This window comes from Orcinus orca, chromosome 6 (genome assembly GCF_937001465.1).
Source record: "Orcinus orca chromosome 6, mOrcOrc1.1, whole genome shotgun sequence".
Lineage (NCBI taxonomy): Eukaryota > Metazoa > Chordata > Mammalia > Artiodactyla > Delphinidae > Orcinus > Orcinus orca.
Window position 1 is genome coordinate 49,161,535 of NC_064564.1, and position 24,350 is coordinate 49,185,884.

At 37.8% G+C, this 24,350-nt stretch overlaps 1 long non-coding RNA gene across 1 annotated transcript in view; it reads right to left on the reverse strand.

Moving 5' to 3' along the window:
* Nucleotides 1-23,854, reverse strand: part of LOC125964715 (uncharacterized) — a 37,590-nt gene extending 13,736 nt beyond the window's left edge. Inside the window, exons 1-2 of the long non-coding RNA XR_007477951.1 lie at nucleotides 23,736-23,854; nucleotides 12,565-12,726 (exon numbers count right to left, since the gene is read on the reverse strand). This is a non-coding gene — a long non-coding RNA (uncharacterized LOC125964715). The remainder of the gene's footprint in view (nucleotides 1-12,564; nucleotides 12,727-23,735) is intronic.
* Between the last annotated feature and the right edge of the window lie 496 nt (nucleotides 23,855-24,350).

Sequence of the window (24,350 nt, forward strand, 5' to 3'; positions counted from 1 at the left end):
ATTAGTTGCAAAAATCCTCAACAAAACACTAGCAAACTGAATCTAGTACTATATATATAAAGGATTATAAACCATGATCAAGTGGCACTAATCTCAGGAATGCAAGATAGCTTTAACGTCCAAAAAATCAATGTAATATAACATATCAAGATAATAAAGGACAGTACCCATATAATCATCTCAATATACGACAAAAAAATACTGGGCAAAACCCAAATCCTTTTCATAATAAAAACACTCAGAGTATAAGTAGAAGAGAATTTCCTTAATGTGATAAAGGGTATCTACAAAAAAAATCCAGAAACAACATACTTAATAATGAATGACTGCATGATTTTCCCCTAAGAAAAGACAAGGATGTTTGGTCTCACCACTTTCCTTCAAATATTTTAGTTAAGAATATTAGGCAAGGAAATGAAAAGAAAAAAAAAACATTCAGATTGGAAAGGAAGTAGCAAAGTTATCATTTGCAGATAATATGATTTGGTATATAGAAATTCTAAGTCTCTATGTCACTAAAAATCTTTCAGAACTAATGCATTCAGAAAATTTTTTAAAAAGTCAATATACAAAAATCAGTTATATTTCTAGATACTTGCAATAAAAATCTGAAAATGAAATTGGGAAGACTATTCCATTTACAATAGGATCAAAAATAATAAAGTACTCAGGAATAAATTTAACAAAACAAGTGCAAAACTTATATTCTGAAAACTAAAAAAAAGTTGTTGAAAGAAATTAAACAACTCTGAAATTAAAGAGTTTAATTACAGACATTAAATTATCTCTGTATAGAGATTAAAGACATCCCAGTTTCATGGAGCAGAAGACTTAATATTTTTAAGATGACTCATTCCTCAGATCTTTTGATCTGTAGAGTTAACACAATCCCTATCCCAATCCCAGCTGACTCCTTTGCAGAAATTTGTAAATTGAACCTAAAATTCACATGGATGAATCATCCAAAACAATCTTGAAGAAAAAAAACAAAGCTGGGAATAAGAAAGGGAAGATGGCAGCATAGGAAGATCCTGAACTTGCCTCCTCCCACGGACACACCAAATCTACAGCTATGCATGGATCATTTTCCTCTGAAAAAGATCTGAAAACTAGATGAACTGCTCTCCACAAAGCATAAAAAGACCACATTGGAATGGGTAGGAGAGACATAGACTTGGGTGTCAATTTTTATGACTTTGGATTAGGTAATTGTTTCTTAGACATGCTACTAAATGCACATAGGTAAATTGCACTTAATCAAAATTAAAAACTTCGTGGGACAGAGAACGCTATGAAGAAAGTGAAAAGACAACCTACTACCCACAGAATGGAAAAATATTTGCGAATCATGTATATGATAAGGGACTTGTAGCTGGAATGTATAAAGAACTCTTAAAACTCAACAGTAAGGAGACAAAGTTTAAAATGAGCAAAGGTCAGAATAGGCATTTCTCAAAAAGATATACACATGACCAATAAGCAACTGAAAATATGGTTAACTTCATTAGTCACCATATTAATACAAATAAAAACCACAATGAGATACTACTTCTCATCCACTAGGATGACTATAATCAAAATGACAGATAATAACTGGTGTTTGTGAGGATCCAAAAAAGTGTAGCCCTCATTGGAATACAGTCTGGCAGTTCCTAAAAAGTTTAAATGCAGTTACTGTATGACCTAGGGGTTCCACTCTTAGGTACAAAGCCAAGAGAAATGGAGACATGTTCACATAAAAACTTGTACGTGAATGTTCCTAACAACCAAAAGATGGAAACATCCCAAATGTCCATTAACAGATGAATGGATGAACAGAATGTGGTATATCCATGCAATGAAGTGTCATTCATCCATAAAACAGAATGAACTATATTGATTTATGTCACAACATGGAAGAATCTGGAAAACATTATGCAAGTGAAAGAAGCCAGACATGAAAAGTCACGTATCATATGATTCCATTTACATGAAGTGTCCAGAACAGGCAAATCTACAGAAACGGAAAGTGAATTAATGATTGCCTACGGTTTTCAGAGTTGGAAATAGGGGGTACTGGGATTTCTCCTTGAGATAAAATAGTCTAAAGACGATTGCAGTGATGGTTTCACAACTCTGAATATACCAAAACCCATTGGATTGTACAGTTTAAAGGAGAAAATTGCATGGTATATAAATTGTAGCTCAATAAAGCTGTTTAAGAAAAGGACAAGACTGCACAATAAACCACATCTCCCACTACATGTATTTTCTTAGGTGCAACTAGTTATAAAGCAATTTTCTACTATACTGCCTTTATGATTTGTTGAACATATGTATTTTTTTGTTTATATAATCTGAGTTCTTTATACATTTGATTACAAAAAAAATTAGAATAAATAACAAAATCTATTACTGGAAGATAATATTACTCTTCTGTTCCATAGAGATTATTCTGGGGAAAAAATTGGTCAAGAACAATAGAAATAGGCTGAAATTAGGATATGTTACTGCTTCCAAGGACAAAGAAGTCACCATCTGTAACACACAACTTTATTTAGCAATAAAGAACTTGTTCCTAAGAGGAAAACACCTCTTGAGCTAAACCAAATAGGCCCCTCCACTAGGAGAGGGGATTTGGCCTCCCACTTGACTCGTGAGAAGTGGATTTCACAAGTCTACATGCAACCCAGAATTGAGCCACATTATCCACTCACAATAAAATTGTGGGCCTTAAGTACCCCATTTTATTCCTTCATCTTGCCTGCCAGAGCTTCTATTGATGAACCATATAATAGAGGAAAATGTGGATGACCTATGGTTGCTTCCTTGTCAAAAGAAAAGAAAAGAAAGAAAAAAAGAAAGGGTCTCCAATTATATACATTAGCCTTAATTTTGGCCTTTGGATGATCAGATAATGTTTCTGCCCATGAAATGAATTCTTGTGGCAAGCCCATGCTTTTCAATGTCAAAAATAAAAGCTTCCAATTAACAGTCAAAAGCTTTTCCAGAATCTGGAGACAGGAGTAAATTGGAGTCTTTTATATTGGTAGCTTTTGACATTATATTAAACAATCTCCTAGGGTTGTCATAGTCCATTCTCCTTTGTATATATCCCCATTGGTTTGTGTTTATCAATTGTTTTATTAAGCAATCTATCTTTTAGCTCAATTTCTACATTTCTTATGTTGGAGTGAAATCAAGGGACACTTCTGCTACTGTGTAATAATCTTCACATCCTGTTTTCAGGAGAATAGGGCCTTGGATATCTCTTAGAGTGTATGAAGACTTTTGCATCTTCTTCCCTTACAAAGTCACTCCTGAATGGGTTTATGTACAGCTGTCTCAGCAGTGGTAACCGTAGGGGTGCTGTGTAGACAACTAATCGGATATTGTAGGTTGCTGTAATCTGTTCCACAAGGAAAGGTAAATATCAGAGCTACTGATCTCTGCTTATGTACTTCTCTTTGAGTAAGATTTTCTCTTTAAAATAGAAAATGCTGCATGGAAACATTTTCCATTTCTCAGTATCTTCTCTACTCTCGACGATTTTCTTTGTTTTACATTTTGAAAAGGTAATCAAGTCACATAAATGAGCTAAGGATTTTTTATTTGCTCTTAACTCTAAAACTTTAAGTTGGAAGCAGAGAAGCTTCTTTTTTATTCCTTCATATGTTAATATCTGGGGCTATTTTCTCATTTGATTTCTGTTTTTTGTTCCTCTTTCATAAGAATGTCTGCATTTACCAAATTTAACTTGTGTTCCTTTTGGATTCATAAAAGCATATTTTTCTTTAATCAAACTCTGTTCCTTCTGGGAAGCTAAATATCATTCTAGGCTGAGCATATTCTGAATTAAAAAAGTGAAATCATTTGTATTTATTTTTCAAAATACCTAGCCCAGTTTAGAAATTCTTTACTTTATTGGATTTGTTCATTTGAATTTTTTTTATTATTAGGGTAATTCAAATATGCAGATGGCCAACCGTATAGACTGAGACAAGCTGGAGCAATTGTACCTGGATGAGAGAGGGGTGATTCATTTGGAGCAGATGAGTAAAGAAAAGCCATGTGATGGCATGAATTTCTTGATGCCGTTCCTACCAGTCTCCAAGCACTTTTTGGCTGAGACAGATTTATAATTTTTTTTTAACCTGTCCTCAACCTTGTACGGCCAAAACAAACCCTTTAGGTGTATTTTTGTTATTTATTTATTTTAACATCTTTATTGGAGTATAATTGCTTTACAATGGTGTGTTAGTTTCTGCTGTAAAGAAAAGTGAATCAGCTATACGTATACAGATATCCCCATATCTCCTCCCTCTTGCGTCTCCCTCCCACCCTCCCTATCCCACCCCTCTAGGTGGTCACAAAGCAATGAGCTGATCTCCCTGTGCTATGTGGCTGCTTCCCACTAGCTATCTATTTTACATTTGGTAGTGTATATATGTCAGTGCTACTCTCTCACTTCATCCCAGCTTACCCTTCCCCCTCCCTGTGTCCTCAAGTCCATTCTCTACGCCTGCATCTTTATTCCTGTCTTGCCCGTAGGTTCTTCAGAAATTTTTTGTTTTTAGATTCCATATATACATGTTAGCATACAGTATTTGTTTTTCTCTTTCTGACTTACTTCACTCTGTATGACAGACTCTAGGGCCATCCACCTCACTACAAATAATTCAATTTCATTTCTTTTTATGGCTGAGTAATATTCCATTGTATATATGTGCCACATCTTTATCCATTCATCTGTCGATGGACACTTAGGTTGCTTCCATGACCTGGCTATTGTAAATAGAGCTGCAATGAACATTGTGGTACATGACTCTTTTTGAATTATGGTTTTCTCAGGGTATATGCCCAGTAGTGGGATTGCTGGGTCATATGGTGGTTCTATTTTTAGTTTTTTAAAGAACCTCCATACTGTTCTCCATAGTGGCTGTATCAATTTACATTCCCACCAACAGTGCAAGAGGGTTCCCTTTTCTCCCTTTAGGTGTATTAACCAGTTATTTACACCAAGTTACCAAGTCCTGTGGTGACCAGGGTAGACAAGGTCATGTGCAAACTGAGGTGCTTGTCTGTAGCAAAAGTAGTTATAGGTCCAAAGGCAGAGAAAAGTCCTAAGTACATATCAGAATAATGTATCTGAAACCTGAGAAGAATGGAAATTGTTCAGGAACTGAATGCAAAACAGGTTAGAATTAGCAGATTAGACAAGAGGACATGAAAAAGTTGAGGTGACACCTGTATTTGCACTGGGCTCTGGTTGCCACCTTCTCAGTGGAAATGTGAGGGTTTAAAGGGACTCGGCAGGATCAGCCTCCACCATCACCTGGACTTCTCCTCAGTCCTGACAATCAGGGGAACCCTCTCAGGGGCAGCTTGGCTCCAAAGGGTGATGCAATGCTAGGTATTGTGGCTTACCCTCTGCCCCATCTTGCTTAAACAAAAAAAGAAAGCAAGCATTTTCATGCACTTTCAGAGCCAATGTTCAAAGGTACTAACCCCTAACTCCAGGTTCCACTCCTTAGTCATTTGCATGTTGATGTCCGTGAGATATTGCTCCTAAATTCTGCATTTTAAATTCTTTGAGTTTAATTTTGTTCCCTTGCCCTGGAATTTTTCTTTACGCTGACATTCTTAATAGAGACTATGTCACTGATGGTCTATTCAGTCTTCTATAACCCTCTCTCCACCCTTTCCTAGCCATCTGAGATTCAACCTCCTTTCTCCTCTAAAAGTAAAATGAAAGTGTTGATTATGGGGATGGGAAAAGTTGAAATGACTTAATATCTCTAATTATAGCTCCCCCTCAGGCCCCTTGGATGGAAATATGCAACATTTTTCTCTAGCATTTTAGGTTTTGTTTCAGAAGGCTAGTTCATTTCCTACCAGCCTGTATTCCTACATTATTCTTAACCCTAAAGTGCATGAGATCAGATGGGAACAAGAATCCCATCTTTCTACTTTTTATATAAGGCAGCCCTTTGGGAAAACCTTCATACTTAATAATTTTAGTTATGCCAGAATGCTCTAGATGCCTTTACATTGGATGAGGTTGTTGAAAAAGAAGATGATTTAACAGCTAACGTTTATTGGATACTTACTAAATGAGTCAAACACTGCTAAGTTCTGTATTCCATGGATTATCTCATTTAAGCCCAACACCCACTATTATCCTAATTTTATACATGAGGAAACTAGGGTTCACAGAAATTAACCTGCTCAAGAGAATGAGGTAGCCAAAATTCAGGGACAAAAAACTGTGTAATGTATAATTAAGGGAATTAAAAAGGAATATTAAAAGTAATGTCCTTTCATAGGCATTGTTTCTACTACTCAGTAATAATGGTTAAGTTGCATAATGTGCTCAAGGTCCTCATGTTAGTAAACTGGTAGCCTGGAAGACTCTCTGTATAGACATAGGGTATGCCCCTTGATTTAAGGATGTCACTATACTGGGTCATGGCATTGGCAGGCTTCCTTTTGGATGCAGTAAATGAATGAGATCTAGAGGGCTTCTGGCAGCAGGAAGAAATTCAGAGAATAGAAATTCTTTTCTGCAAGGCCCATTTCCATCCCTGAATGCTCCATGTCCTGGATGTGGATCATACACTCTAAGGAATTGTAGCTGCAGTCAGGAGCACTGACCTAGTTCAATGCTTTAAGATTGGAGGTCTTGCTGAAAGAGTGCATGTGACTGAGCTGCCATTACTTGATCAATCAAGAGGCGAGTTCATGTATGGCCTTCAGCACAGGGTATAGCAGAGGAAGCCCATAATATTTGTTCTTAATACCACTATCATTAAGATCACCATGGAACAGTGGTTAAGAGTATAGACTCTGGAGCCAGACTGCCTTGGGTTTTAATCTAGTATGTACTACTTATTATAAAGTGTATTCTTGGGAAAATTATTTTACATTTCTCTGCCTCTATTTATCTGAAATATAGAGGTAATGACAGCACCAATTTTGTCAGATTTCTCTGAGAAGTAAACTAATACTTATGCTGGGCACCTGTAGGCACTCCATAAACATTAGCTAGTATCATTATGACAATCATCACTATCATCTCTGTTCCAGGATCTAGAGGTGACAGGAAGTCACTGGGTGGGGATACACTGAGTTCCAGCAGCAAGGATGGATATCTATGTAAGCAAACCCAGCCAAAGCCCATGCTTAGACTATGACACAAGGGCTCAACACCTCATCTCCTTTTCCTTTGTTCCCATCCTACAGCAGACCCTCATTACTCCTGACCTGTGCTATTGCAAAATCCCCCAGACTGGTCTCCCCAAGTCAAACTCTTCCTTCTCAAATCAGTCATTGATATTACTTAGAATAAAGCAGAAAGCTTGATCTGCTATCTTATATCCTTCCTAAAGCCTGACACCTGTTGTACTAGATCACACACTGTGGAGATACTGAGTGAATGTTTCTTGAGACCACTGTGTGATTCCACTTCACAGGATGGGAAATAGTGCCAGTTATTAAAAAAAAGGGGGGTGGATACTAGCAATAGTAATAGTGGTGGCATATTAGTAGCGGTAGAGTCCACTGACACTTTGCTTTACTGGTTCCAAAGTACTTTCACATGCTCTAGAGGGTAGGCAACGCACATGACAGCCCCATTTTAAAGGGAAAGAAACTAAAGATTGATTACAGAGGTAACATGACTTGGCCAAGGTGAGATGTCATTACATAGTGAATACTGGGTCCCAAAGCCCCTGGGCTAGTTTTACATTGTCTCTTTTCAGTAACTAGAAAGTAGGGCCGTCTTACGTTTCCTAATGAATTATGTCCAGTGTGATTAGAATGTTAATGTTATCAGAGATTGACTGAGTACTTTCTAAGTGTCAAGAACTGTGTTGAGCATTCTACATGGATTATATAATTCAATTCTCTCAACAGCCAGATTTGCTTCTTTTTCAAATGAAAAAACGTGAGATTTGCAGGTATTAAGTCACCGGCCCAGGTAACTGGGCTATAGCAAGTCAACAGAGAAAGCTGCCAGCACCTGTGCTCTCAATTACAGCTCCTCCTGCCTCCTCATTCCATGGTTTCTTTGTATTTCTGACTGAGCCTCAAGCTGGTAACCTGAGGTCACCCTAGAGGATGATTTGAGCTTTTCCCCACATCAGGTGTATCTGACACAAGAATTAGGTAATAACTTAGAAATGCACCTAAATTATGCTTTGTAGTTTTAAAATCGGCTTAACCAAATTCATCTTTTCCATACTCAGATATTCATTTGTTTTTTCAGCTGAGAATTCCCTAACTAAAAATATTAACTTCACTCCAAAAGGCATTTTGTAAGGAGTGATTTTGTTTTGTAAAGCTTTTTGTAAAGCTTTTGATTCCTAATTCTTATTTGGGGTTTGATATCAGAGCTACCATCTAGGGGTGACTGATATGTAAGCCAGTGATTTTGTCACAACAGCTACCTACTGCAACTGAACAAGGAACAGGGCACCACAGGAGGACAGAGAGAGAAATGACTTACTCTTCCTACAGGGGATGGGTGAGGGGGGCCATAAGGAAGTGAGGCTTCACCAAAGAGAACACATTTTAGCAGGACCATGGTATATGAACCATTCCTCAGGAGGAAAAGAAGGAAAAGCCATTCTAGGCCCAGGATAGAACATGTGTAAATGCTAAGACTGTAAAAAGGGTGTTGAGTTGAGAGGCCTGCAAGTATATAGGTGGATTGTAGGTGCTTTTGTGTAATGGCAGGTGAATCTGGAAGTAGAAATGAGTCAGATTTGAAGGAACTTTTGTGCCATGTTGAGGAGCTTGAAACTCACCCTGTAAGTGAGGGGGAGCTACTGAAGGGTATTAAGCAGGAAAGTGACAATTCAGTTTGATTGTTGAATGATCATTCTATGCAATAAATACAAAGATTGGACTTGGGATGGCCTAGAACTTAGGGCAAACAGGTCTACGAGGAGGTTATTGCACACAGGTCCCCATTAAAGCAACTATCACATAGATGTTTTGAGCTCTCATAAGTAAAATTATCACCCACTGTTTCCCTTTCTGCTTTGACTACCAAGAAGTTCAAAGCCACATTTAATCTTCATTCACAGTAACTGTATTAGCCCTTTGAATCAGCCTATTTTGGTATGCCTCCATTTCATGGTGTATTAATTTTCTATTGCTGCTATAACAGCTTACAACCTATTTAGAAGCTTAAAACAACATAAATTTATCTCACAGTTTCCATGTATCAGAAGTCTTCACAGTCTCAATGGGCTAAAATCATGGTATTGCAGGGTTATGTTCCTCATTAGAGACTGTGGGGAATAAGCTACTTCCAAACTCTCAGAAATCAGTTCCATGCAATAGTAGAACTGAGGTCCCAGGTTTTTTTTTTTTTTTGCTGTCAGCCAGGGGCTGTTCTCAACTTCTAGAACTTACCTGCATTCCTTGACTTGCAGTCGCCTTCCTCCATCTTCAAAGCCATCAACAGCTTCTCTGACCTCCCCTTCTGCCGCTTCTCTCTAACTGATCCTTCTACCCTCCTCCTCCGGTTTTAAGGGCTCACATGATCACATTGGGCCCACCTGGACAACCCAGGATCCTCTCCCTATTTAAAGGTCACCTGATTAGAAACCTTAACTCCAGCCTCAGCATACTTAGTGTTTAATTAAATACCAGGTGATGGGAATCTTGGAGGGCCCATCATTAGAATTTGGCCCACCAAACATGGTTTTAACTTTCAGTTTCCATTTTAACAGTTTTAGTGACAGGCACCATGAATCCTTTTTAGAAAGAAATATATTTTTATTCTCCTTTATTATGTTTACTGTTTTGGACATAAAAGTAAATATTGTTACTGTAGAAAATTTGGAAAATGAAAATGGGAAAAAACAATTATAACCAGTTGTAATCACTCACATAGAGCTATGATTAGTATTTATATTTTTCTTTCAGTCATTTTCTCTGCATATATTCATAGAAGTTGAAGTTCAAACTGTATATGCATTATTATAATCTACTTCTTAAATTAATGTCAGGTTGAGAGCAATTTCTGGTATTTAATATTTATATAATTGGCACACAATATTACAGTGCATGAATGTACTGTACTTTACCCTATTTAAAACTGCATGGGATGTTGCAAATTTTTCATTATAAATAACATTGAATTACACATTTTTACATCATTGGCATTTTGGATTTCTTCTGGATATATACCTAGGTGTTGAGTTGGGGTATTATGTCAGTTTTTTAAAAATATATTTCTTATATTCTAAAATGTATTTGCAAACTAGTAAGTTTTTAAAATATGAAGTCAGAAGAAGCATCTGGTTATGACTACAAGTGTCTTTCATTTAGAACTCTGTTGCAAATATGCAAAAATATTTCTGCAGAGTTGTATTTTCCCAGAGTATGGTTCCCAATTCTGAATACATTGTAGCCTACTATAATAAACCTCAATATACAAAAATCAGTAAAGGGTGTGGTAGTCATTAGTGCTGCTCATCAAATATTTCCTGCTCTCTTTACAGGCATATCGTAAGAATGTACTTCTCTGCTTCCTTGGAGTTTGATGCAGCTGTGCTATTTGCTTTGGCCAAGGAAATGTAACTGAATGTGTGTGTGCCGCCAGTCAGTGAAAGCACAGGGGCCAGTATGTGATTAGTCATGCATTCTCTCCCTCTGCCTTGGAGACTGGCAATGTTTCAGAGTGTGGTTACTCTACCAGCTTAGATTCTGGAGTTAAAATGAAGCAGAGCAGATCCCCCAGGATAGACAGAGTGTGAATGAGAAATGAACCTTTCTTTTTTAAGTCACTTAAGATTTTAGGATTATTTGTTACACAGTATAATCTCTCCCATTTTGTGTAGATTGGATACAGATCCTAACCAATGGAAATTAGTACAGAGAAGTCGGCTCCTACCATAACAAAAATGTAGTATTGATAAAAAAAACTGTGGTGAGAATACTGTCCATGGCACTGGAAGAATGGTGACCCATGTTATGGAGGAGCAGAATATTTGATAAAATGTCATGTACTATAACTCTGAAGGCATACTATACATCTAATAATCGTGGAGAACTAGGGGAGCAAGTTGGAAAACAAAGTGTTAGGAACATGTTTTGGCTGCTATTGGCTCTATATGACGAAGTATTATAGTGTAGAGAAGCTGAAGAAAGAACTAATTGGTTTACAAGTCATAATAAAAAGGAAATAGAAAATTCTCAAATTCAGGGGCTTGTAGTGTTAGAAGAAATGATACTTTTCACACTTAAACAGTAAAATATGTAATTGAGAAATGGTTTTTGAGCAACAAGGCTGATTAAAACTCAGCCTTGCAGCTAACACTAAATTAAGGTTATGGCAACAGTGTTAAAAGCTAGTGTTGAAAGCTCTGAACAGATTCAAGATGTGTATTGGTTTCCTGTTGCTTCTGTAACAAATTACTACAAACTTGTTGGCTTTAAATAATGTATATTTACTCTTATAGTTCTGATAGTCTTAAATGGGTCTTTCTGGGCTAAAATCCAGGTGTTTCTGGAGGCTCTAGGGGGTAATACATTTTCTTGCCTTCTCCGGCTTCTAAAGGCTGCCCACACTTCTTGGCTTGTGGCTTCCTTCCATTCCCAAAGCCAGGAATGGCCTAATCTTTCTAATATTGCATCACTCTAACTCTGACACTGACTACTTCTGCTTCTAACTTCTGCTTTTAGGGACTCTTGTGATTACCTTGGGCCCACCTGGATAATTTAGGATTCCCTCCCTGTTTTAAGGTCAGCTGATTCACAAACTTAATCCATCTGTAACGTTAATTCCCCTTCACAACATAATATAGCATATTTGCAAGTCTAGGGATTAGGATGCGGACATCTTTCGGGGAACATTATTATACACATGGTAAGACCTAGAAAATGCTTTAAAATCACAAAATTGTTTAGGGAAAACAGATGAAAAGCATGGTTCTGGACATCTGATAGACACAAGATACCCATATTAAAATCAAGAGAGTAAGAGCAAGAGAGAAATAGAGGGAGGCATGGGAGTGAGGAAGCAAAGACACTCAACAAATACGAGTAATTATCTAGAAAGGAACTGTCATGCATTTTTGGTACATGAAGCTGACTGAAATCAAAGAGATAGAAATCCAGTGAAGTTTCTGAGTGAATTATATTGCCAAAAGAATCAGCCTGAACTAAAAGAAAATGTGATAGTTCATGGCTTACAATAATACTGAGGCTTCAATCATTATTGGATCAGATGTAAGGTAAGAAGTGTGCCTAACCCCCAAGGGAGATGTATTCCCTGACACCCACTTCAAATGTGGCCAAGAAAGATCACAGAAAGGGAGACTCTCCCAGAGGTCAAAGACCATGTAAGTAATGAGCCAAGGAGCCCTTCTTGCTCCAGGAGATGAGGCCTTGATAACATTCACCAGGTGAGGATTCTGACTTGCAATAAACCAGTGATGTGTATGCCTCCCAATTGTACACTTTCCAAATAAGAGTGTTTATTGAAATTATCTAGGTGCCATTTTGCAACCGTCTATTGGGTGTCGGGAGGTTGGTGAGTAAGGAGGTCGATGACTTGCCTTTTTAACTTACATGTCTCTGGATCATCAGGAGCCATGTCTGGACCCGGTGCCAATGTCTTGCTTCATTCTTGATATAAGATTACTAGAGATTCTAGACTTGATGCTTGATGTTATGACTGGATGGAATTTGGGTTGTCTCTCTTAGGGACCAGAGGGAAAGAGTGTATTTTACCTGTGGAAGAAGGAGAGAGGAGCAAAATTTTGATAACCAAAAGGCAGACTGTGATAGTCATTAGTGCTGCCCATTCTCCTTTCCTTCTACCCATACAGAAGACTATCTTAGCCCTTTTTTGTTGGGCAGGACAATGAGAGTAGGTCTGGACATTGGTCCAACATTTCCAAGTCAGAACACTTAAATGCTGGTGTGAGATGCTCCTGAGTTCTCTTCCCCCCTCACCCGCTGGAGTGATCCTAGAAGCATGTGTGAAGATGGAGCTTCCATCAGCTTTCCAGAGCTTCCTGACCAACCCACTTTGGAAAAATTGTATGAGGAATAAATACGCTTGTTATGACTGGGGAGTTATTTGTTACTGTAGCATAAACCTGCCTGTGCTGACTGATACAGAACACAAGGATTTTTCTTTTTTTTTTTTTTACTGTGTAAAGGTTTATCCTGAGCTTTCTTCAAATACCCCCTAAGATATTTTAATAAGAATACATGTACAGGCCTTCTATTTACACCTGATTTCAGGAATACACCTATTGGAGAAAGTAATCTACATCTTTGTTGCCTTCTTCACTTATGTAAATTTCAATAAATTTAAATAAATATTCAACAGTGAGATAGAGATAAAGAATTTGTAAGAAAATCAGATTCATTATATCTGGGGTAACCCTGCCCTTCATTGTATCAGTTAGGCAAGGATTTAATGAACATTGATTATTGGCTCAATTTCATTGTGAAAAGGGGGTTTAAGGCTTGCCTCTGTCAGTTAAGCACTTCTGAAGGCTGGGGTAGGAGAGATGGAAAACCAACCCCATCAAGCAGTTCCAGGGTTGGGTCACAAGGGTCAGCACTTAATTATGTTACATACAGAGAGAAAATCACAAATTACCCCAAATCACAGAAACTTAAGTCTATTAACAGACCCAACATGGTGAGGTTAAAGTCAAAACTAGGGAGAGAAGTTATAAAACTTAAGTAATTGGACAATTGCAGCTAAAAAATATTGAGCAGGTGTAGCAAAAAGATGAGAAGGTACAAGATTCTTGTCATGAACGGAGCTGGGGCAAGTGGCTTCTCTGTTATTAGGTGCTAAGCACCTGGTCCAGAAGTGGGCTGGTTCAGGTAATATACAGTTTCAGACACACAGTATCCAAGCTTGGGATGTCATTAAAATAACTATGCTACTAGTAAAACAGATAAATTTCTACAGTGATTGTTTCAGATTGTCAACTAATATCCTGAAGACTTCTACGATTTCACTAGAAAAGACTGGTATTAATCTAAAATGAAAAATTAACCACAGAGAAACTGAAAGAAGTAGAGGATTGTCAAAAAGAGGAAGGGAAAAGGAGGAGGAAGAAGAAGAAGAGCAGGAGAAGAAAGGAGGAGAGATGGAAAAGGAAAAGAAATGAGTGTTAAAAAATACTAAATGAAAAGAAAAAGCTTCATTAGTTCTGGAGCGTCTAAGGACCACAACAGGCTACTGGGAGAGTCCAGAGAAAGGACCCAAATAGGACTGAGGCAACCAGAAACATAAGAGAGCTTGGGTTTGCTGGTAATGCAGGCAGTGAGATCTGGCCTGGAATGGAATAACCGTATATACTTGCATCAGTGTATCCAGGGCAGAGAAAGCTCAGTAAGAAATATCTCCCAGCTGAGCCACTACCCACCTTGTCTTTTGGCTCCTATTTTTTCACAGCCAAGAAAATCTCTGGGTGCTGCCGAGCAGTCAAGCACCCCTTCCCATAGATGGGAGGAGGTTTATTACATTTGACACAAAAAGTAAACAAAGTGTTCTGAAGAAAACCTAAGAAAGTATGTTTAGTCCTTTCCAAAGGTGCCAAATCAATCTCCCCTTGAGAAAGCAAGGTAAAATCTAAAAAATAAAAAACAATTCATCTTATGCTTACTTTGGGTAGGAATTTAAAAGAGTGCCTTGCTTTCCAACCAACATTTTGCCTCATCACTAAAGAGTACAGCAGTCTTAGGACTACACCTGAGGATTTATTTTAAAGCTGGCATAAAGCATTTCATTCCAAACCAATCCCATTTGAAATAAAATTCATTTGAGTTCAAAAACTGAAGAGATGCAAACACAAAGTTGGCATTCCTTTAACATTTTCAAAGATAATAAAAGTAACATAGCGACTCCTTTAACTTAAGTAAGACTGTCAAAATGTTGGTGATATTGCTTTCAGCTGTTTTCCAGGAGCATATCTCTTCTGAAATATTTTTCTCAGTTAATTTTTTCTGTTTAATAAAATATTTTAGCATTAAAAGCTCTCCAGTCATGCAGATGTGTTCTTAGGACCATAAAGCTAATATTAAACCTCTCCTGATGACTTAAATCTTCAAAACAGCAGCCACGTTTTGTCGTAATTGCATTCTCACTTGCCCTATGTTCATTTTTACTTGATTCGGCTTGTGCAGTGAAAGAACTGAAGTCAAAAGATGTGCCAAGTATGCTCTCTGGGAACTAGATTTATCACTATGAGCCTCAGTGTGACAGAGAAGAACAAACCTGACTCCATATTGGATCTGTTCTTTTAGCTCTAACCCTTGTGCTCTGTTACCTGTGCTTAGTCATGCTGGCTCTGCACCTTTGTAAAACAATGTTGCCTATAGCCTGAAATATACATGATAGCCCATTCTCAAGGCTCTGACCTTTAAGTGTATAACACTTTTCTATCCATACAGAGATAAAAGTTGCAGAACAAAAAACAACAATTGTCTTGTTGGAGGTTTACAGGAACGTTTTAACCAGACCTACTTACACAGCTGCAAGAACAAAGGATTCATGCACCAAGAAGTTTGCAAAGACCAGCCACTCCCCCTCCCCTTTTAGTATAAAAGAAGCCTAAATTTTAACTTGGGTAAGATGGTTCTTTGGGACACTAGTCCACCATCTCGATCTGCTATTTCTTGCCCCATCACCTAAATTTGCTATTTCTTGCCCCAACAACTTGTCTCTCGATTTATTGGCCTGTCATGTGGAGAGCAGTACGATCTTGGACTTGGTAACATCAGTTCTTCATCAGCAAAATAGGTATAATAATACCACTTCTAGCCCCTTCACTCAGTTGTTTAGGAAACACGATGAATCTAGCAAATTCAAATGCTTCAAAAAGAGAAAAGTACAATGGAAATTTAAGGCATGTATTATAATTGGTGTTATTATGATTTCTCTTTTAAGGTATAATTTGTGTGACTGAAACTCCAATGCAAAGGGCTCATAAAAGATCTATTGCATGTTCAGGCAAGTTTGTGTGTATCCGGGAAGCCTATGAGGAAGGCACTGCTGGGAGCTCAAGGCTGTCCAGAGAACTAAGACCTTTAAGACACTAAGAAACTCAATTATTCATAACCACTGAGGCAAGAGAGGGTGGCTGGTGATGAAAAAGCTAGTTTGGTGGCTTTCACCAAGGAGAAAGTAGGAAAAATTGCTCTAATCATCTATCAATGCTTCTCAGACTTCAATGTACTACAAATCACCTGAGAATCACATTAAAATACATATTCTGATTTGGCAGGACTTGGGCAGAGCCCAAGAATCTGCATTTCTAGCAAGCTCTCAGATGATGCCTATACCACTGCTCCATGAACTACCTTTTGAGTGGTTGAAGATCTATTCTAGACTATTCCTAAAGGAAATTTTCACCAGGATCCTAGGGAATCTAGAAGATTAAAATTTTCACTAGTCATTTTAAGGAACTGAGAGCACAATTTATGGATACACTTCTGCAACATGTTAGAGTGGGTGGGGCATTCTCCACCATAGCACAGGAACAGGGGATTCTGGAGGAGAAGAAATGGTTGACTTGCTAATTCCAGAAAGAGTTGACATTGCTTGACTCCTGATATCAAGCCAGGTGACGACAAGTGGGAATTGCTTATATTGTCAGGGCAAACTATTACTACTCTGTAACATTGAAGCAGTGGGCTGTCATGGCCAGTCAAGAGCAAGTGAGACTTCCCAGTGATACCCTGAGGATGGTCATGAAGAGGCATCGGCTGAGGTTCCAATGATACTGGTGAAGGGCAATGAGTAAGAACGTTTCTTGGTATTATTGTGAGCCTGGTGGTCTCAGGCTGATGTCATTTGGGGAAATGTGGGTTATGTGATCATCTACATTTTATTGTTGTTACAATCATCCTTAGAATCAACATCCTTATTATAAGAGAATGATATCCCTGAGATGGTCATTGGAAATAAAGCATTCCCCAAGCCAGTCCACTTCTGTGGGCAGGTGCACTTTCTCCTGTTTCTTTAGTGTGGGTGAAGCCAGAGAATTAAGTGGGGCACAATTTTTAAATATAAAAATCTTGCCTAAGTAGGAAAAACAATGTCCAGCAAGTAGAATATTCAAACAGATGAGTGTGATATAGAATTTCAGCATTCTCATAGCAAGAAACAGTTGAGAGAGGGTGAAGGAGAGAGGAGAGAGAAGAGAGAGAGGGAAATAGTGTGAGGGAGGGAGGGAGGGAGGGGGAGAGGGAGAGAGAGAGACACAGAGACACAGAGACAAAGAGGTGAAGAATTCAGATGATGAAAAACTCTAAAACAGTAAGCCATGAGAAGTTATCAACCTAGGTGCTTTCCTGTCACATACTTCACCTTCCCAAATGGAATATTCTGTCCTAAAGAAAATGCTCTCTTTTCTGTTTCTTTGTAACCATACATTATATCCAAGTGGCTTTCTACGATGGTGTCTCAATACACCAAATTGCTAGATCAGTGGAAAAAAAAAGTGGAGTTATATCTTTTTCACAGGAAATTATGCATAAATCTATCTATCTAATCAGTTTGTTAGTAAATTTGGCTAATGAATGTGTCCTACACTGAGCATTATTTATTCCTTTAACTAATATTTATTGACTTCTATGTATCCAGCACTGTGCTAGGCATGGGAGTTGCAGGAGTGGACATTAAAGACATTTGCCTGACGTCATGAAGATTACAATACAGCAGATATGGGGGGAAAAAAGAAAATAAATAATAACATTATATATGCTATTATGGAAAAAAAAAAGGACCTGAGATAGTAGCAGAATGGTGGTTTTTAGGCATGGTGATCAGAAAAGTTCTCTCTGAGGAGGTAATGGTGACAGAGGACAGGCTAGAGAAGGAGAACAAGGAAACTTTTCTAAGAAAACAGAAGATATTTGTAGAAGCTTTAGGCAGGAGATTGGTATGTTCAAAGAAACCCAAAGCAAAGCCAATGTGGTTAGAGATACCCAGTAATATAAGCCAAGGGTATCACAATAAAGGATATGAGGGTTTATTCATTTGCTCTTTAAGACACTGAATACTTATTTACCACCTATTCCATCAAATACTCTGTTAGAACAAGACAAACAAGCCCCTATGCAGCTCATGTGCAAGTGGGGGAGATAACCACTCATGATGTGTCATTATAAGTTGATATGGAAGAAGTACTAGAAGCCATTGGAATGTACAGGGAGTGGGGGAAGTGTTTTCCAAGATACTTCTTTTAATATAATTATCCTCATAGTATACAATTATCTTGTGGAAAAACCAGTTATTTTAACTTAAAACAATATATACATTGAAACATTAGATATTTCAAATCATTCAAAAGGTTGAAATTATGCTCCTTACTTCCAATATTTCTACTCCAACTGGGAATATGTGTGAAAAGTTTAAAGGAAAGTTAAGATATACTGACCGATTCTTAAATTTTGCTCAGCATGAGACCTAGAAATGTCAGCCATTATTTTTAATTCCTCTGTCATTTCACGACTGACCCATTCATTGCACAGTTTACATTTTATGTGCAAATTATCCCATGTGCAACAACAGATTATAAGCCTATCGAGGGCAAGGATTCAGGATTCTCACCTTCCAAATGACTCAAGACAATGTTTTGAATAAATTAAGGTCCAGATAATTTGATTCATTCAGATTTATAAAATATTTCAAAATATCTCCAAGGTCCTGATAGATCATAACGTGTGATTAACTTGAAAGAACTTTCACTACTTTCTTTTCAAGTTAGGGATTCAGACCCCGGCTATGTTTCAGAGAGAAAGTGACTGCCTAACCACCCACCCTCTGCCTGAGCCTATGGAGGAATGAAAGCCAAACAGTGAAGCTTCCTCCACCAGAAAATCTAATACTAAATCACGCTTCTTTCCATCACCAATGACTTCAGTCATTTTATTCATGCTAATACAATTAAGTAGAGGCTCTTCAACACCACTTGGCACATAAATTATATGATTCCTGTTACAAATCAAATCCATATATGGAGAATGTTTTTGGGCAAACCTATTTTGAGGACACATTTTGATTGTTAATAATTTTATCAAACAATTTTACCCTTGTATCTGAAGATTTTTTAAGGAATCTAAGTCCAAGGATGATTTTTGTTTTCCTCTAAACTTTGGTCAGAGTAATTCATACATACATGAAGGCAGGAATATTCCTGTATTATTACAAGCAGCATGAACACTCAGTTTGGACTTTGGTCTGAATAAGATAAATAATATCCTTCATCTTTCGAACTTATATTTTTACTAAATATTGTAACTTTTTGCTCAAGCAATTGCATCTTAAAATTTCCATGTAGCCACAGGCAAACTCCTCAGCAAGGTTAAAACGTCTTACATTTTACAAGAAATTTATTTTTTAAAAGTAAGAAATGTGCATGCAAACTGGGGACACTATATATTGACTCTGCTTTTTAGGACATCAAGCAAAGTGAACAACTTTTGGCAAGTATTCTGGCATTTTGATACTACTCATTTGAATTTTGCCATGTTTAACATAGGTCCTAAGACTCCCACAATTCCATAATTGCTGCAGAAACCAAGACTATGGGAAATCAAAGGGCTGTATGATGGTTGTCCTCTCCCCGCCACCTCCCCAGCCATTTGAGTTTGCAAAGGCTATTCTTATGCTCAGGGCTAGCAAGTTTAATTTGTCAACTGAGGCAGTCTCAGGTCAGTAGTCATGCTCCAATTGGAGAAGCAATCACTCTGGAACTGTCCTAGCTGAGCAGATAGCTCATGTTCCAAAAAGAACTTCAGTATTAACACCTTAGCTCCAGCCCTGGAGTCATCTGCAAAAACTTCCTTGGTCCCCCTTCATTCACTCAATAATTATTTACTGAGCATCTATGATGTGCCAAAGAGTGTATATAGAACACACAGATGAAAACTGATGACCCCTTCTCCCAAGAGGCATGTACTCCAATGGAAAACGATGGTCTATTAATTAATTATTTCATCAATTCAACAAATATTGATTAAGCACTTATTATTTACCAGGCTTGATTCTAGACCCTGAAAACACAGCAGTGAATAAGATTGTCAACGCCTCTGTCTCAGGAAGTTTACTTGTTAATCAAGGTGGACATAGATGGTAAACAAATAAATGAAGTACAAACTCAGATATAGAAAAGTGCCATGAGGAAAATAAGAAAGAATGATGTGATGGTGAATGTGGATGGCGTTGCCACTTTAGATTTTAAAAGGGAAGACATCTCTGAATCAGTGATAACTGAGCTGATACCTACTGAAAATGAAGTCAGTCTAAAATCCTAGGGTAGCAAGTTCTTGAAAGCAGGTGGACAAAAGAGGGTAGAGTGAAAGAGGAGAAGATATCAATGGGGAGAAACAACATATACAATGAAGTGAATATGTAAAATAACAAGACATGTTCTGGGAACCACCAGTGGGTATTGCAAGCCAACAATTAAATGTTGAGCTTTGAGTACCAGGCAAAGAGTTTAGATGGTAGGTGACGGGGAGCCCCTGACTCAAGGGATTTTATGATGGTCCTCTTTCATGCCTTGTCAGCCTGTTCCCTAGTTTTCTGAGATGGCTATAGGTAGATTGACCATATACACATTTCAATTCTTCATGCTAATCCCCCATATACTTTATTCCCTACTATCATATCACACACATATTTTCAAATTAGCACTTTTGCACTAAATTGTAACTATCTGCTTCATTATTTCCTTGAGGTTAGGGACAATGACAATTTAATTCTGCGTCCCCAATATCTGGCACAGCATTAAGCACATAATATAAGCTCAGCAAATATTTAATGGGAGGGGGATAGAAGAATGGGTGGGTGGCTCAAAGTTCATAAAATCTTTCAATTAGTCTCCAGGGAGGAAATCAAGGTTTTAGCACTATAGCATGGGCAAATAGCATTAAGATGGCTCTGATATTATACTGAGAGTTTCCAATGTTTTTTAAGTCCACAGGCTTATAGGATTAATTGCTCAGCCCCACCCAGCATTGTGATATTGCCCACGTTCAAAGCTTCCTCACTAGCTTTTTTTTTTTTTAAACATCTTTATTGGAGTATAATTGCTTTACAGTGGTGCGTTAGTTTCTGCTTTATAACAAAGCGAATCAACTATACATATACATACATCCCCATATCTCCTCCCTCTTGCGTCTCCCTCCCTCCTCACTAGCTTTTGACTAATCTCACTGTTGGTTTTCTCTTGGCTGACCATCAGCTCCCTCTAGAGGAAAGTCTGGAGTCAATACTTAGCCCTACTCATCTTCCTCATGCCTGTTTTCATCTATTTACAGAGACTGAGCAGAGCATCTCTAGCAACCATTCAATGACTGGTTAGATTCCATGTACCATTCTTCAGGAGAGATAAATTCTCAATCTGTAACACATCAGTGTGTTACACACAGACTACTAGTCATTTCTCAGAGTGCCCCCTTCCGTAGATTACCCAGATATGAGAGAGATGGGGAGAGGGGGAGGGAGAGGACAGAGACAAACAAGGATGGAGGAAGGGAGGGAAGGATGGATATATGGATAGAGGGAAGAACAAAGAGATCATGTTTTCTTATTCAGAAGACATATTTTTGTTCATATGGTCACATGTTCATATTTAGAAATCACTGCATATGACACAGTGTTATATAACCCATATGCAGCAAGGTTCCCAGATCACAGGCCTCAGGAATAAACCCACAGCAAACTGTGGATATGCTATGTTGGCTACATCTGGACAGACCAGCAGGGCAGCAAAGACAGCACAATGAACTTCAGAGAAGAGGCAATACTTGAAGAAGTGGACAACATTTCCTGAAGTTCAGACTCCAAATTAGTATTGAGTAATGGCTATTTTTTATCTCTGGATGGAACTGGATAGAGGAGTTCTAGATAGGAAAGAAATATACTCTCAGAGAGAGATAATTGGGTACCAATCTATTTGTGGAATATTAGTTGGAGGTTGAAAGGAAGGAAAGATTTGGTGTGCGACCCTGAGCAGTATTTAACAAAACTGTCTTTCTGTGTAGCCTCCAGGGACTTGTGATGGGTTCCCAGGGAAATAAAAGAGTGAATGAGATGGAAAAACTGCACAATATGGGCAACTTAGAAATATGAGAGGTCACGCCATTCTGCTTTTAGTTTAATAGCCTAGTTTAAAGTAAAAGAAAAGAAAAATGTCTGCTTATCAGGTAAAAAATGATACGACGATAAGAGAGGCAGGTTAAGAGGTGTTCAAAAAAAGTTAATTTCCTTCCTCCCTCCGTCCTTGTCTCTAGAGTAACCACACACACACACACACACACACACACACACACACACACACACCCCTTCAGAAATAAGACCCTGAGGTGAACAACTACTGCATCTTTGGCCTCATAGAAGCAAACTTGACCAGTGATAATCTCTCCTCAATTGCTTCTCTTAAATAAAGTTTATATTGACCAACAGAATATATGAATGAAAGAATGAATATAACAACGATTTAGTAAATTTCTATTTAAATCTGTACTTGATATTCTAAGACATCTTACTTATTTAATCCTTATCACACTTATAAAAAAGGAATTCTTATCTTCTTTTAGAGATGTGGAAACTGAAGCTTATAAAAGTAAGTGGCTTGCCTAAGATCCCAACAGAGGAACTACAGAGTTGAGATTTAAACCCAGACGATTTGATCTTAAGTCCACCTCCTTTTCCTTTGTAACAAAGCTTCAATGGACAGCTGTTTTCACTCAGCCACAGCATCAAGTCTAGTCATTAAACACAAAGTTAGCTGCAAGAGTTATCAGGCATTGTTGGAGAGCTAATCTAAGATCCATTCCCAAACATGTCTCAGAATATTTGAAGCCAGGAATGGCCATATGCCTGAATTCTACCCAGTGATTTGTAAGTGGAAGTTTGCTGGGGTAATCTGGAAAACTTTGCTTTATGATAAAAGAAGCTTACTTCTCCAGCAGTACATCTGCCCCTCTACATCCTGCATGAATATAGGCATGAGGCCTGGAGCAACAATAACCATCCAATGACTATCAGGAAAAGGTAAAGAAAAATGCAGAGACACTGCCTCTGACACTGAGCTGCTCAAACAACAAAGAGTAGCCACCTACATCCTGAGTCCCTGCTATGTGAGAAAAGCAAACTATTTGTTTAAGGAACTGTTAATTGTTATCCTTGTAATTACAGGTTAAAAAAACAATGGATACAGAAGAATGTCTAAAACAATGTCTCTAAAGTATCCAGATTAGTGAGATGACAGAGAAAAACAACTTTAATCTATCCTTGCATAAAAAGCATATTTCCAAAGTCATAATTTCCTGCTCTTAAAAAGATCAAATATCATCCATGTCTAGTTGATCCTAAACTCTAATATGAGTGACAAAGAAAATTTTTATGAAAATTGATTTATTAAGATAAAGACATTTACCCTGATTTTTCTAAACAGCATCTAGCACATGGGTGATGCTCAATAAAGACTGAGAGCTAAAAGCTACATATCTTATTAGCAACATTTCTCAGTACTATGATTTGGAAAAAGTTTTTTCTTTCACAAATCAATATGATGAAGAATCAGGCAGCAGGTGGAGGATGTAAAAATGAATCATTTTTCAATAACTTCTTTTAGTGTGGAAGGTTTCACATGTCTAGACATATTTTGCTATTGAATACCACACTGATATTTAAGGGGTTGTTTTTCCCTATTGCACACAAAATTACCCTAATTACAGCAAAGCATTTTGCTCACATGCTGTCAATCCCAGGCAAAGAGTGAAGTCCATCTGTGTCCTTCTCTGTAGCTCCAGCCAGTACATCCAGCATGCCACCTCAGTCATTAGGTATGGGATGAGCAATACGATGTCTTCTCTATGGTTTGAAGATAAACATCAAATTTCTTTTATTTTTCGAATTGAGTGGAAACATTACAAATTTCCCACATGGCATTTTATTAAAAGTTTCACCTATTGCTTAGTAATAAAAATGTAAAAAATAACAAGTAACAAAATTTTGACTTAAAAATTAATATTTAGTGAGACAAGAATTTGAAAGCACTTTCATGTTCATGGTTTCTTTATCATTCTCAGGTAATTGGGTGTCAATGACTTGCAGACTTACATCCATGTCATGTTTGAGAAATTTTCAGAAAAGATAAACCCAGCAGGATGAGAAAGCCCAGATACATAATCATATTGGGGATCCACCTGGAGCTGAGGAGACAAGGGAAGAAAGAACAAAGGACTAGAAGACCTACTTGGCTTGGATGACAAGAGTCACCTGGGTAGGACAATCGTAATTGCTCAGATCAAATGATTCTGAAAATGATTTCAAGTATGTTTGATACAGCTCATGAGATGTTCCCCAA